Below are 17,642 nucleotides of genomic sequence, written 5' to 3'. Positions count from 1 at the left end.
ACAAACAATCCTGACAACACATGTAGTGTTTATGGAATAAGACAACAATTGGACTACTGTGCTGGAATGGTTAAATTCACTATAAACTCACAGGAAGATCCACAAGAATTTCAAATGTACTTACTACAAGTACTGGAAAATAAACACATACCTATGAATGAAATCTTCCAGATTTCATACATGTGGAAACATACATGCACTCTCTGCAACAATGTGACACAAGAACAAATCCCCAATGGACGCTTTGTATATATATATATATCAATACCTAATTGTGAATCCATTGCATTTCAGCAACTTGTACAAAATGCAAACATTGGCAGATTATGTACTACCTGCAATTCTGATAATCGCTCCACCTTATTAATAAAAACACATAGTAAATACGTAATACTAATGCTTCTATGTTACAATGCAGATGGTACCAAAAACAACTGCAAGCTGACTGGATTCACACATGGTCAAGTATCACTTGGTAAGAAAACCTTCAAAACATTAGATATAACCTACCATGCAGGAGCCACAACCAATTCAGGTCACTACACTGCATATATAAAAAAGAAATGTGGAATGTTTGAATGTAATGATAGTACCATTACTCTAAAGCAGATATTACCAGCAAATCTTTCAAACGCGTTTTTAATGTTCTTAAAAACCAAAATGTATTAACTAAACTGTACTTAAACCTTAACTAAACTTGTAGTAAAAAAATATTATAAACTGTTAGAATATTCACACAGGTATCTAACTGCCCAAAGATTCTACAACAACTAATCAGATAAATGAATACCACTAAATTAGAGCAAAAAATAGATAGTTAGAATACACCACTTGGTATCTAACTAACCCAAAATTTTACAATATCCAAACTGATTAACCAATACCACAAAATTATATCAGAAAATACACAGTTGGAATACGCCAACTAGTATCTAACTGCTCCAGAATTTTACAATATCCAAACAAATAAATGATATGTAACTGCTCCAAAAATCTGTAACAAGCCAATATATAGAGCACTAGCCAGAAACAACAAGGGAACACTGAAAACAAACAAACAAATAGACTGTAGCATTACAAAAAAACTTTTTTTTAATCCAACATGGATTTTTTTTCTCCCACAGACCCAATGATTTTAGCAACAAACACAGAAACTGAGCAAATTGCACAGTACACTGGTTTGTAATGTACTAAATATGAGGGTCAAAAAAATAAATGTTTATTATTCAATGTTATAAGTCATTACAAAATACCATTACTAACATGATCTTTTCTTTTATCCCAGAAATGAACAAGAACTACATGTACTCCAGTTACTAAATCAAAGAGTAAGTATATTATAATAAGTACATCCATCGCAGCATATCACACCCATAGTGCCTTATAACTTTGTTTCTTATAAATTTGTTTTTGGATCCCAAAGTTATAAGCCACTATGAGTGTGATATGCTGTGGTGGTTGTGGCCAGGGCATAGAGTCCTGTGAGCATGGCCATGTGGCCATGCTCCCAAGACTCTATGCCCTGGCCACAACCACCACAGCATATCACACCCATAAAGTCAAATATTTTAACTATGCCTTATGGGAACTTTTAATGTCCGCGGACATAATGAGTGTTCTTAGAACACTTTCAACTTGCCAGTGAACAATACGGACAGCGTCCTCAGGACACCCCATTTTGTTTATTTACGAACATTTCAGAACACTGCGAGTGTTCTTAGAACAGTTTGAGCTTGCTTGCGAACAACACGGACAGCCTCCTCAGGACACACCCTTTTCGTTTATTTACAGACATTTCAGGACACCGCAAGTATTCTTAGAACACTTTCAGCTTGCAAGTGAACAATACGGACAGCGTCCTCAGGACACCCCCATTTTGTTTATTTACGAACATTTAGCGGACACCACAAGTGTTCTTAGAACACTTTCAACTTGCCAGCAAACAATACGGACAGCGTCCTCAGGACACCCCCATTTTGTTTATTTCCGAACATTTCAGAACACCGCGAGTGTTCTTAGAACACTATCAACTTGCCAGCGAACAATACGGACAGCGTCCTCAGGACACCCTTATTTTGTTAATTTACGAACATTTCAGGACACCGCAAGTGTTCTTAGAACACTTTCAACTTACCAGCGAACAATATGGACAGCGTCTTCAGGACACCCCATTTTGTTTATTTACGAACATTTCAGGACACCGCAAGTGTTCTTAGAACACTTTCAAGTTGCCAGCGAACAATATGGACAGCATCCTCAGGACATCCCCATTTTGTTTATTTACGAACATTTCAGGTCACTGCGAGTGTTCTTAGAACACTATCAACGTATCTACGAACAAAACGGACAGGCATACCGTTCTCAGGACACCCCCATTTTATTTATTTACGAACATTTCAGGACACCATGTTCTCAGGATACACCCATTTTATTTATTTAACAACATTTCAGAACAACGCAAGTGTTCTTAGAACAATTTCAACTTACCAGCGAACAATATGGACAGCGCCCTCAGGACACCCCCAACTTGTTTACTTAAGGACATTTCAGGACACCGCAAGTGTTCTTAGAACAGTTTCAGCTTGCTTGCGAACAACACGGACACATATTGCGTCCTCAGAACACGCCCATTTCGTTTATTTAGAACATTTCAGAACAGCCGTGTTGTCCGTAGACAAATCGAACACAACAAGAGTGTCTACCACATAAAAAAATACAACATTTAACCCATCTCATACTCTCCCACCCTCCCCAAACACTCTTACACACCAACACAGTCTACTAAATACTAAAAAGTTTCACCGCGCTGTCCGTGGACGTCCGCGAATCCAAGATGACGGGCGCTACCGAAAATCTGATGCCCTTCACGCTCTACGCCGTCCAATCAGCGAACACGTGGCATGTCCGCGGACATGACGTAAGCCGAATGGCCAATCAGGACACTGTCTGCGGAGCGAACAGGGAAGTGTGTCCACGGACCGAACACAGATATCACTAATTTTTTTGACCTACTTTTTGGTTATTTTAAAAATAATTACCGGACGGATTTTCACCAAATTTGCAAAAGCACACTTTCGGGACCAAGCTGCTACTCCTGGTCCAAATTTGGTGAAAATGTGTCCAGCGGTTTGGACTGTAGGTGCGATCAAAGTTTTTTCCCCATTCAGTCTATGGGGGGAAAAAATGTTTTGGGACCCCCCTCATAACTTTACCCTCCAGACGAATCCTCACCAAACGTTGCAAAAGAATTTAGAATGGGCCATATACTTTTTTTGCAAAGTTTGGTGCGGATTTGTCCAGGGGGAGCGATGTTATAAGCCTCCCAAAAAGTGCTCTTCCTATGGAAACAGCAACTTAACCATAACTACATGGCCACTACTGTGGCCATGTAATATATATATATATATATATATATATATATATATATATATATATATATATATATATATATATATATACTGTTGATAGAAGCACTTAGGGCCCGATTCATGGAATTATTAGCGTGAAAAATAGGGGACATGCGCATGAAATCGCGCGCAAGCGCCCATTCGTCGATTCATGGAACACAATGCGCGGGGTTTACCATGGACTTGCGAGGAATCCGCACTGGTCCAACACGTAACTGCCACACCATGAACGCCTTGCGCGAGACTGCTAGCAAAGGGGCGTACATGTCTGCGCAGTCACCCAAATAGGGGGTGGAACATGTGGAATGGGGATCAACAAGCGAAATTGTGGGCGTTATGAGGGAAGTCCCACAGTCAAATAAACGTAACGCCCATATACACGCTAAATAACTGTATTCATGGATTTCAACAGGGTACGGTGGCGCGAGTAAAAATACGTTCAAATCCTGAAACATGTACGCCACGCAATAGCGGACGTTCAACGTGCACACAAGCTAATGCATAGAAAGCCTGCGCAATCAACAAACGCACGTATACAGCTACGATTAATGTACTATTTCTCGCAGCAGTGATCATGGGACACCGCAGGAGGAGGAGGATGGCCACGGCCCAAATTTTTCTACCTAAGACCAGCCTTTTTGCGATGCCTGATGACCAGGTCTATGGAAGGTATAGTTTTCCACCTCATATCATATTAGTCCTGGTCACAGAGTGGGAAGATGAACTTACATCACCCAGCCTGTGCTCCCAGGCACTGAGCCCCTTGGAAAAGTTGATCAATGTACTACATTTTTTGGCCACTGGGTCATTTCAACAGACAACTGCCATAGTTGGGAGCATTTCACAGCCCACGCAGTCACGCTGCCTACACCAGGTGTTGGCAATAATGACTGCACGCCCCTCAGTCTGCAGGCACATCTACATGCCCAGAACACCTCCTGAAAGGCAGGCCGTGGTCCAGAGGCATGGCAACACATGGCTCATTTGTGAGTATAAATGCCCCTTCACATGCATGCATGTCACACATAGACAAATACACAGCAAAGACAAACATTTTCACCTCTACAGGGTATAGTGCTTACATTCTGAGCACCTACATGATGACGCCAATACGGAACCCTGCCACACTGCCCCAGGTAAGATAAAACACAGCCCATATTGCAATTGGGCCATAGAGGAGCACACATTCAGAGTGCTGAAGTCCCGTTTCTTCTCCCTTGACCACTCTGGTGGTAAGTTGCTATCTTCACCACCACTATTGTGCAGGATCATTGTGGCAGCATGTGTCCTGCACAATTTTGCAACATGGCGTGGTGTACCAGTGGACACGGTGGTGCCCCCACTTCCACATTCACAGGCACAACGCTTGAGTATTACTGGCCAAGTGCACGTGGAGAAGCTGCAGTACCCAGCTTGTGGCTACTTTTTTCTACTAAAACCACATCCCCTGCTGAGTGCACATGAACATGCCACATTTCATGTGCCATTCAAAGATGACAATTGGCCAATCAACAGTGCCCACAAAACCACTCTGAGAATGTGCCCCTGTAAGTGCAAAATTGTGTGCATACCTTACAACTTAAAAGACATTCCTCTCTTACCACCACAAGTAACACATTGACACCACTACCAACATGCAAAACCTTCCATTCACTCACCTGTGTCACTCAACCCATCCCATATGTCATGCAAAATTAACATCATACTGTGTTACGGTATGGCACATCATGTAAAAGGATCCACCCAAATGACTGATGCACAAGGCAAGTTTCTGAAAGAGCTCAAGGATGTATGGAACAAGGGGTGAAAAAGAACACTTGTACAGAGACCTAGCATTACTGAAACCATAATAGTCACTCGTGTCCACCTCTGTGCATGTCATACAATCGGGAGTGGTGGCAACAGTGATTATGTTTGATGACAAAGTGTCAGTTTCATCAAGTTCATGCATGTGCCACCATGCATGGACCGAAGACTTGATGGAACAGACAGACACCGTACCTGCATGGTGCAATCAGACAGAGCAAGTGCACAGATGTTTAGAGGGGTGTGGCATTCGGAGGGTTGTAACAAGTTCAGGGGCATTTCAAGTGCAACCAGTTAGTTGATGCTTGGGTAAATGCAGAGAGATGCAACTCTCTTGGGTAATTCCCCAAGTGCAGTGATGATTACACTAGTCCAGGTCACAGAGGCAACTGCCCCACAGATTGCTCGGGGTGACAGGGGCGTGTGAGACCTTGAGGTACATAAAGCAGTCATCAAGCAGCAAGGACAAAAGGAATGGAGAGAGTGAGAGAGCAGAGGCATTGCTTAGCAGGGAAGAGGGAGAGAGAAGGAAGAGTCGATGATGAAACACATGAGTAGTCAATGGAACTTAATGATATGAGTCCACAAATAGCGGATGGCAGGATGGCTATCCCAGAGGTTGGACCCTGCTTACGATGAAGATCCCCTGCAAAAAATCTCAATAAAGGACTGGCTCACCTGAAGAAGGTCGGAGTAACATGATTGAATGACTCTGGAGGGACAGCATTGAGGTATGAATATTAGCAGTTAGGGAGTATGCAAGCCTTACGAATCACAGAGCACAATGCATACTTCCTATGACTCGATGCTGTCTGCCACGGCTAGCCAGTAGAGGACAATCAGTGGCAGACAGATGTGGTCCCTGGCCTTGACGTCAAGCATAATACTTGCAGTCTTGTCCCAAATGAATTACACAGGGTGTGGATTAGAAGTATGGAGTTGGTGCAATAGGCAGTAGCAGTAGTGTAGCCTGGAGAGTACCACAGCACGTGTAACATTGCACCTGTGCGTGATGTTGTGGAAGTGTACATTAACTGTGTGTATCAACACCTGCAAGTCAGACTCCTTCACAATCACATGAATATGTGGCAGTAATGGAATGGGGTGGTTGAACATTAATGCAACATTCCTGCCTTGGAATGAGTGTGCAGGGATTGAGAACATGTAGGAAGGACTGAGTCAATGGCAGAAGTATGCTGCAGTGGAGCCAATTGGGACATGCACATTTGTAAATGGTGCACAAGCCAAGGTCATTTTCGGGCACTAGTCAAGCATGGCTGTGGGGCAGACAAGGTGAATAAGGGTGCCAGTGTGTCACCAGGAACAGTGCTGAAGAGCACTATGTCCTCATCATAGCACATTCATCATAGGTGTGTTGCAGCAGGCAAATGTATATGTCAAAGATGCATGGAAAAGGAATGGACACCTGCATGATGGCACAGGTGGCGGCTGAAGTAAGTAGGGCAGAAGAAAGGACACTGTAGGGGGGGTTTCATGGCATCGATTTACTGGAATGACCAAAGCAAGTCCACTGTCCGTTCATGGATCATCAATAAGGATGATGAGGAAAGCAGGGCAGTATGAATGGAGGGATGCCACAATTCATCATGTGACCCCAGTGTCTATTGCCTCGGACTGTTCCAATACACACTGGTGTTGACATACATCCCCAAGAATGGCCTAATGTCCGTACGTTTGTGTGTGGACCAACTTTGCTAGCAGTTTCTCCCGGAAGGTGTATCAAGCTATTCACCAGTATGTTGGTGGTCAGGAATGCTGTGCATATGTATAATATTAACAATGTTGTGCACATGTGAGTGAAACTAAACACCAGTAAAGAAGAGTATGCATAGATCCACAAGAGCATTATACCTAGAGGAGAAGTTTGCAATTATGGTTCTGTAGGAGCATCTGTACACCTACAGGGATGACACCGTCATGTACTTGTGAACTTTTTTGAGTACTTCAGGGGAGACATGAGTGCATGAAGAGACGAATAATGATGATGGTGTCAGGGTGCGTCGAGGTGCGGAGGGTTGTGCATGAAGTGTCTGTTAGTAGTTGGTTCAGTCTGTACTGTGTACATATGTGGTGTGCATAACAAAGGAACTGTGAAGGAGGTCTTGGAGAATATACAGTGGATGTCTTCACAATCAATCAGCCACTCAACTCTTGCTCCTCCGCCAGAACCCTGCTTGAATACACAAATTACTAATGCACACCGATAGACGTCAAGGGAAGAATTAGCCAACAACAACAAGCACACATATAAAATCATAAAGATTCAAATAATGGTAAAAGTACACTGTAAACCACCAGAACAAGGTCGATTCCGACTTCATTGTCACTGCATACCAATGGTATAATGCTGCATTTATTCCAATGCCGCACCACCATGCACCTAGATGCATTGCACTAGAAGCTCCATACACCATGTTGCCACATGCCTGAGAAAAGGAAGAAAACCCACTAACAATACGAAACTTGATGTGCTGTAAAACCAAAGAGCCCACATACCAGCAGACATAGCAACATGTTTCTGGATTCACAGTGCTGTAGCACACACTAATAGTTGAACCATAAATTCAATCCGTCAAATGTGATAAACATCCCTAATCCCACAAACCCTGATAGGGATCAGATGTGTCACTCATTAGACCTGAAACAAATTAAATTCACCACACCTCAGCTAAAACCTCCGTACCTGCCACAGTCCACAAACTGTTGACCATGCTACACACTCACAAACAACCATGAATGCCGGACACACAGTTAGAAAGCACAGTTATCATAAACAGTGAAAAGTGGCCGCAGCAATCCATCAGATTAACATGACCATAACCATCATTGGAATCACCCCTGGCTGATTAATGACACCCTTGAGCAAAAGGTTAGTAAATCCAAAGTGAACAAACACAGTGCCCGCTCCCATGCAAACACCACCGAAGTGTCAGCAAATGGCATGCTCTCACCTGTCCGTGGAACTCACCTGCCTTGCATACGATGCACACCATCGGGAGACGCTTTACCTAAATGGAATGAAATGCAGAGTAACAGCACACACTACATGCAAGCACATGATCATAATTGATCACAGAAATAAAATATGCATAGAACACAGAGTGCAGGAGCAACACAGGTTAACACAGGGTGAATGGTCATTGATTTTGATTTGTACAGGAGTACAGTGTACCACACCAGAGAGAGGGAGAGAGAGAGTGGCACTGAGACTGAATAACAAGGAAATGACAGATCAAGCAGTCCATGGCCTGGTTACCAGGTGTACAATGATATGCTGCACAGCACAGTCGGTGCGCCCATTGAGGTATCCACATAGGTAGGTTACACAGTGACATGAGCTCTAATCGATTTACCACACTGCCATATGAGCATGCAAAGGACATATAAGGCAACCGACACATGCAGCAAAGATGCCCAACAATGAAGCATGGCCAACATACAAGACAGTGCAAAAGCTTACCAAATTACTCTGTCTGCATGTTGTAAATCCTACATGACCTTCACCAGTAAGTGTGTTTCCTAATTCGTCAAAGGAAGAACAGTTTCTGGTGGAGGGCATGAGGAGTATGGACTCCGAATGGTGCAGGACGTCTCACCCAGGACAGCAGTCACAGCCACATCACGGATTACTGGAACAACATGGGAGAACATATTAAAACACTCATTGTGCAGTATCATTGACACAGCACACACATGCTACGAAACAACAAACCTATAATTTTATGCACATGCTATCCTGTGCACCCCCATGCAAACATGCTAGATTACTTCACTAGGTGTTCACTAGGAGAATTCTCAAGAATGTGCTAATTTCCCTTACCTTTTGAGACCCCCAGCAACTTTGCTGGATTTCTAGGATTTACATTTTTACCTGGAAAGAGTGTGACCCTTTTTTCCCACTCTTTCATGTATTGTGATTTGTGTTGTACTTTTGTGTTCTTTGGATATGGTGTTTTTAGACAAACTCCATAGGCATCATCTTTTTCTTGAGTGTCACACAGCACCTTCAGTGCAGTGGCAGAGGGGTGTCTTTCAGAGTCCCCAAGGTTTAAATACATTCTCTGGGACTGACTACCGTCTCCCAGAGCATGTGAAGTTTAATTTGCTTTACTAGTCCTTTTAAATTCATAGACCCAGCACACACTATCTTCCTATAGAGTGCTTGAGGGGTTGCTTAGCATCTGTGTGTCTAAACACTCATGTAACAGTCAAATGTTACCCGTTCCTCTTGAAATGGCTGGTGGCACTGGTTTTTGAACAAACTACCATGATTTTTCCCAACCGCGAACACCAGTAGCTAAAAATCGGATCAGCCATGTTTTTCAATATGGCGCCCATGACCCCTCTGTAAAAACAGACTCCGGTCTCTTTTTTCGCTGTTTCCTTTAGGAAAGGTCCTTCTTGTGTTTAACTCTGCGCGCCAAACCAGGTTTGGTCCCTTTGTTTGATGCCCTATGGAGGGCTTCAGTGCTGAAGCCATCCTCTGGCGCCTGAGTGTATGGGGTGGACAGGATGTGAGGGAGGTGCCCGAAACTCCCTGTGCTTAGTCTCCTAGGAGACCTGAATGCACTCTGGCATGATTGGCTGGCTGACTGTCCGGCAAGGCTAGCCACCCTTCTGGGCGAGTGGCAGCTACGTTGGGATGCATAGGAGAAAACTGTTTAAAAGTTGAGTCTCCAGGACTGAAAAGCAGAGTCGACCACTGGAACGAAATAACCAAAGACGAGCTGAAGGAAGACGACTGCTGCAACTCCTGGACCGTTGGTTTGCCAGGTGAAGCCCTGCTGCAGGTCTGAATTTCCTTAAACTCCATTGACAGAGAAGCTCCTTCAAGGACGACTTCTTCCCTTGAGCTGGTGGGAACAACCAATTCGTAAGCCGCCTGAACACTGTCTCCATACTGGTCGAATTCTCTCCAGAATGCTGTTGAAAACCAGATAGCCAGTGAGGATACCAGTTTGTGGGCTTTAAGGCACTCACACCTTAAACTGACGCTTAGCCAAGCTTGTGGCCTCTTCCCTGGGCAGTGCAGAAACCTCCTGACATGCTCCTTCTTGTCCCCACGACTGAAGCTCAGGAACAGCGAGATCTGCAGGAACTGCCAGGAACAACTGCCTCAGCTACAGCTTTTCTTCATACCTAAGGTACTGTGCAAACGCGGTGTGGAACTCGTTTCTGCCCTGGTGAAAGTTTGTGAAACTTTCCTAACTTTCGGGCCTCGTTCACTCCTAAATTGACATTCTCAAACGCTCTCAGAGCATCGCTCAGCATCCCCAAGAGAGAACACATCTCCAACATTAGGATAGCCCATAACTGGCTCAACACAACAGATAAAATCTTGCTCAAAGTAGCCTCACTAACACACAAATGCCTCAACAACGCTGCCCCCCGCTACTTAGTCGATAGAATAAGTAAACACACCTCCAACAGACCTACTAGAACCTCCAACGCTAATCTTCTCACAGTTCCCAGATTCAAACGCACCAAAATGGGTGGCAACAGCTTCCAGGTGAAAGTAACACAACACTGGAACTCCCTACCACCTTCTCTAAGAACACCCCAAACCTACACACACTTTAGACATAGCTACATACATTGGATAAAGAACAATGACCGCTAATTCCATTCATCCAACCTCACCGCTACCTACCTGTAAATATGTATATTTGTAAATCCGGAAACTTTTGCCTTTTTCATGACTGCTTCAATCATCTATTATCAACTGTATTTACTGCATTGTATCCATAAAACCATTGTAATTACTGTACTGCATTGTAACATGTAACCAAGCTGCGAATAACCTTTTTGCTCCTGCGCCCTCATACCCTCGGGTCTGGTGCGCAATACAAATGAATAAACTAAACTAAACTAAACTAATATAACTCTTTTTCTGGCAAACTACTTCCTCGAACATTGGCAAAGACTTAACCGTTTACTACCGGAACTGTGCTATCCTATGCAAGACTCTAAACCATTGACTTTCGACCAGGCCTATTGAATTGAATTGCTGGTTGTAGTGAACTGAAACTATTTGCCTTGCCTATGAAAGTAATTGTGCTTTAACTTCTTTTAACCTTTTCTTTCTACCACTTTTGAAAGTAACTGAAGTGCCATTTTGCTCCCAGTTTAGGAGAGCTTAAATTGTTCAGAAACATATTGGTTGTGCACTGTAGTATATTAGTGTTTGATATTGAGCTGCTTTCATAATAGTGTAATGTTTTCCAACTGACTGTGTAAATCCATGTATATTCTTTTACCAAGAAACCTTGAATAGTGTTTGTTTGAACTACTGTCCTTTGTAAGGTGAAATTGTGCGTACACTTGTAGTCTCAATTGTGTGTAGTGTCCCCAAAGGGTACTGCATGTAATTCTGCCTAACACTAGGCATGCCTGCTCGTACACCACTGCACATGTATAGTCCATGAGGAGTTAATGGTACACCTCAAGGGCAATCATTACAAAAGTTAACAAAGAACACAACCATGAAAGGGCAAAACAAAATATGATATGCCAACATCTGGCCAGGGGGTGAACATAAAAAGAAAAACAAGAATAGAAATGTCCATCTTGGGGAAGCACACACCAGGAGGGGGAAGGGGGAGGGTGCAAGTCAACTCCCACATGGGTGGATGTTGAAAAAAAACAATTCCCTCCATGGGCGCATGGACCGCACATCTATCTTCGATTGGGAAGCATGTCGCTGCTGTGGCCACCTTCCTGTGTAGAATCCGAAGGTGGTAGTGGTAAGGGAGGTTGACCATCTAGAGCCCTGGCCTGGTCCTCAGTGGCAGTGGCCAGGCGGGACTCAGAGGACTGCATCTGCAACATGAAGCCTCGGAGGTCCTCATGCAACACCTCACGGGATGCACAGATTTCCTCTGAGATGGTATGCCTCAACAGTTGCATCTCCTGTTGGTACTGTGTACTGTGGCTAGCACTTCCATTAAAGCTCCGAGGGCCAGAAAGTCTTGCCTTAGGGATTCCCTGTGGGCCTGACCCTCTCCAAGCAGGGATGACTGCAGAGACCTCAGATCGTCCGTCAGCTCCTGCTGTTGGCCTCCATGTGCAGTCTGTATGAGTGGCATGTGGACTGCAATGCCCGCAGCTGGTGCTCTATCAGTGTTTCTTGGGGGATCATTGCATTGGCCACCCGATCCATATCCTGAGCCAACATCTCATAGGAAGCACCCTGTTGCATTGCAACACATAACATTGACTGCTCCCACACTGTCTCCCCTGCCACCACACGTCCACCATGTGTGCGGGCCCCATGCCTGTCTGACCCAAGGGAGCATGGCCCTTGATGTGATGCCACTGTCGGTGGCTGCAGGACTGCATCCCATCCCTTGGTCATCCATCCCAGGACCGGAAACCAAGACTGTGGAGCGTAACCTTGCAGCCGTAACCATCACAGATGGACATGACAACACTGATTGGCCCTGTGAGGGGACTTGACCCCCTGCAGACGCACGGGATACAACAGCTACAACACTTGTTGCACTCACCTCCAACAGCATAGAGGAATGGACATCCGGTTCACCACCAGAGCAACTGGTTAGCCATGCCAATAGATGGCCTGTAGGATGGCCTGTAGCACCAGTGGATTTTCATGGGCTGCCACAACATGTCCTCCACTAGTGCTTGCTTCCAGCTCAGGCTCCCGTTCCTCCTCTACCTCCTCCCCTGCATCTAGTGGCTCATCACCTGCACATGGACATATAAAGACATGAAGAATCAAGTCAATTCCATCAACTACATACATTGTTATCACAAAGCTGTCCTGCAACACATTGCCATGCATGTTAATATGCCATAATTTGCGTACACACACTATGTACAGAAAGCTCTGATATCATGGCATATGCAAACTTGCCACTACATCCTATGCCCCTGACCATCTAAGCACTGCACACATTGCCAACAGATATGTATCTGTGGACGCACATCCTGTCCCATGGCATAGCAAACAGTACTAACACATGCTAATTGTGACTCATCAAGTGGATATGCAACATGACATTAATGTACATGAGAACATGTGCACACATAATTACAGCCAAGTCCATTACAATTACATGTTACACCAGTGTACTACTGGCACAGGAATGAACACAATGTGGATATGCCGCGAGTGTGGGGGGGCAGGTGTGTGATGTGGAGAGAGTAAAGACATGCGCTGGGAGATAGGAAGAGGGGACAGTGACACCCAAGAGGGACAGGGCCATGGACACATGGATTGTTTGTTGAGTGTGGCAGGTCAACAGGGATGACTCCTGACAAATGTTTTACAAGGGGGTCAGTGCCTTAGCTGCAAATGGGATTTGTACAGTGTAGTAAAATGCTATGTCACTCATGGCACAATGTTACGTCCACTGCCAGTGTTCATGGAAGGTATGGGTAGCATGAAACCACCTACGCACATTTGTGGATGGACTTTCTACTACATGCAGTGCATGATATGTAGCACATGGTTCAGACACAAGCACTTGACTGGCACAGCTGAGTCACTAACATCACTGCTGAAAATACCCACATGCCACAGTGTATTGGCATGCCGGAAATGTGTTTTTGTATCAGACGGTTGGTAATGACTGTCCCAAAGTCATGTTCAATGGATGTGCAGCACATGGGTTGTATGAACTCTGCAGTACTCTAAGCACAAGTCAGTACACCATGACATGGTTCGCCCATGGCAGTCATACACATCCAGACACCATGACATGGTTCAACCATGGCAGTCATACAAATGCAGGCAAAAGTGCTACACAATCATACTAATTTATTTAATCTACATACACATATTCAGGATGCACACGCTTCATCACTCACCGATGTATCCTTGTAACTTGGCAGGCCACCCACGCCTTGCACCTGATCCACAAGAATCAAATCGCTCATGGCCTTTTTATGTGATGTGAGCTCCTGCTCCTGTGGAGACCCTCCTCCAGTCACCAGAGCAGAGGCGAGGTTGGCACCCAGCTTGTGTTTGGTTTAGTGGTGGAGGTCATTCCACTGCTTCATGACCTCATGAGCGGTGCGCCTCTCATTGCCCAAGGCATTGATGTCATCCGTGACTCGCTGCCAGTGGACCATACGCTGAGAAGGTGTATGTGTGCTCCCTGGTTGCATGCACTTGTCATGGTGGGGTTCGCACATGTAGTTCACGAGGATCTGAAGTTCTTCATCATTGAAGCTCCTCTTCCTCGACATGGCAGTGTCCTGTGCCGTGCATTGGGATTGAACCTTTTCCTGTTCTGCACGCCTTTGCTTCTTGGCATGTGGTGCAGACGCTGTGTGGCTGGGACCACTCAGGGCAGTAGGGGCTGGACAACTGGTGGCCTGGGCCATGCCATCGCCCACTGATGCAGGGCCAGTAGCTGCCCCTGCAGGTCCCTCAACATGGGAGCTGGGGACAGGGGCTTTCCCCGGACGTCCCTTCCCCTTTGGGGCACGGACAACAGCTGCCCCTGCTTTTCTGTGTACCGGGGGGGGCAACAACAGATACTACTGCAGCTCCCTGACCCAGAGTGGTGGGGACAGCAGCTGCCCCTGCAGGTCCCTCAACATGGGAGCTGGGGACAGGGGCTTTACCCATATGTCCCTTCCCCTTTAGGGGACGGACAACAGCTGCCTCTGCATGTCCGTGTACCTGGGGGGGAGGCCAACAGCTACTGCTGTAGCTCCCTGGCCTGGGTGTTGGGGACATCAGCTGCCCCTACAGGTCCCTGGACATGGGGGAGGAGGGGGCAACAGCAGCTGTACCTGCAGGTCCCTGACCCTGGGTGATGGGGACATCAGCTGTCCCTGCAGGTCCCTGGACATGGGGGAACAGCAGCTGTCCCTGCAGCTCCCTGACCCTGTTGGAGGAGGGGGCACAGCTTTCACTCCACGTCCCCTGCCAAGGATGTGGGAGCACCAGCTTCTGCTGCACGTCCCGGACCCTTGCCACCTCTGCCACCTTTCCCTCTTGGTCCCTTCCCACTCATGGCACAGACGGGCTTGTACAATGGAAGGCACACCAAGCAATTGTCCTGGGCAATTGGAGTGAGGGGGCAGTGTATGTGATGGAAAACATACTTGTGTGGTCCAGGAAGGCTCAATATTACCCCTGGTGAAAATAAATGGGATACGTAATGCACAGGGACTCCAAAATCAAAAATGCATGCAGGCGAAACCCTGGTAGCTCCCGTCAAAAGCATAAGCATTACGTGATATGCTGTGGCACCCAGCAACACAAAAAATACATATACAAGCCCAGGAAAGCTCCTGTAATGGTAATAATCGAGGTATGCGATACACAGGGGCACCCAGGGTATGAATAAAGTGTACGCGACTCACTGTTAGCCTCTGGAAAAATGAAAAGCACAGGCATGTATGCGCGGAGACAAATCCCCTCCAAAATAAGAAGTTTGCATTGTCACAGTTGTGAATGTATTGCGTGACACCCCAAAAGTCTCTGTAATGCACTTGTCCATCCACTCCAATTCGCACGTGCAGTTTAATTTTCTCCTACGCACTCACTTATCCCAAATCTGATCACCAACGCCCAGCATGTGTCATGTAACTTACGTGAGTACCCGTCACCAGCTGCCCATGCAAGTGACAAGGAATACCCACTCTCCTGCCTGCAAGCCTTGTTACCTGCCTCCTACTGCTCTGAGCTGCCTCCTATAAGCCATCTGCTGCTACCTGCCCTCTGTGTGTGCCTGCTGCCCACCTGCCCTGTAATTTGAGTGCCTGTTGTCCAGCCATTGGCAGTGAACCTGTGCTTGGCCCCGTGACAACCTCAGCTGATTCGAAAGAATCACAACGTGCCATTCCATTAAAACCGCTCCACAACCCAGCCCCAGGACCACTTTGCCTGCCCACACCTGCCTCGGGGGTCGCCATGTCTCAAGTAACATCATCTGAGGTGAGTGGCAATGAGGTAGAGGGCTGTCAACTTCACTGCCAGTGAAGTTGACATCCTGGTGGAGCATGTCCTGGGGCATTATGATGCCGGCTTCAACACCCCAACGAATGTCGGCAAGGAAGGACGGAAGCTGATCCGGGACCGGATCGTGGATGCCAACATCGCGGAGGGGGTGTCATCCCATGACTACCACCACATGCACAAGCGCTGGGAGGAACTGAAATCCAGGACTCACAGCAAGGCCTTGTGCTTCCTCTAGGCTGGTGACAAACAAGGGAGAAGCAGGGGCCAGATGAACACCACCAACATGCGGGCCCTGGAGAAGTTCTACCCAGCACTGCACACCCAGGTCATCGGTTTGCAGCAATGTCTGGAGTGTCCATGTGTTGCTGGACTCCACAGTGCATGTGCATGTTAATGTATGGTCAGAGTGTGCATCTTGGGCTTACAGCAGGAATGCCTCTTGTATGGATGTCTGTGTGCATGTCCCAGACAGTGCTCTGCATATATTCAGTGAAACACGTGTGATTTCAATGGTCTTACATTTACATTTTGTGTTGTACTGCAGCATTTCACAACGTGTACATGGGTTGTTACATGTCTCTGATATGTGCCCATGTGAGAAGTGTGACAGATTAAGTGGTGTTGTCAAACTCATGTGCATTCTTGGTGTTCATGTGTATGTGTCTAAGATGTGACTGTGTGACTGGCCATCACTCCTGGATGGATATAACAGGTGCATTTCAATGTGTGACTTAGTCATGTTGCATGATTGCTGATGAGGGGACTCTGATGTGATTGCTCAGTGCACTGCTTGAGGACTGTCAGGTCATGTGTGTGCATGACATGTGTATGAGCCCATAATGCATGTGTGTGTAGCATGCACAATTGATAGGTTGTGACAGTGTTGTGTCCTCAGATATGATTGTATGTTGTGAAGGACCGCCATGTATGTATATGTATGTACATTGCACGTACCTGTGTGTTGTGGAGGTTGATGATAGTTGTACCCTTTAGCAGTGTACTTCATGCATACATTTATGCTGCCAGGCACACATCGGTGCAGTACCCTGATGTTTGTGTTCCAAGTCTCCTTATCTGCAGTTGCGTTGGAAGAAGAGGGCGGAGACACTGTTGTGGAGCAAGGCAGCAGGGATGCCTCCACCAGGCATAGGTGCAAGGCCTAGCCATGCTCCCTGGACACAAAATCATCGGGGAGTGAGGAGGCTGGTGCCACGTCTGGACCATCTGCCAAATCTGCAGAGGGGGAAGTCCAAGAGGGCAAAGGTGGACGAGGACTCCTCTGCAGCTGGGGGGACAGGTGAGCAAACACAGGGGCCATCCACTGCGGACACATGGCACACATTGAGGGTGGTTTTGATTATGTCATTGTAGAACTATCTTTCTCTGAGGATTGATGACATGATATTGTCATATGGTCAGCAGGGCCTCACTTTAACATTAACTTGTTACATGTCTATTTTGGGAGATGGTTG

Source organism: Ambystoma mexicanum, chromosome 5p (assembly GCF_040938575.1).
Source record: "Ambystoma mexicanum isolate Mex_15411 chromosome 5p, UKY_AmexF1_1, whole genome shotgun sequence".
In the NCBI taxonomy this organism is placed as follows: domain Eukaryota; kingdom Metazoa; phylum Chordata; class Amphibia; order Caudata; family Ambystomatidae; genus Ambystoma; species Ambystoma mexicanum.
The sequence above is the reverse complement of the archived record's forward strand: the minus strand, read 5'-3'. Positions refer to the sequence as shown.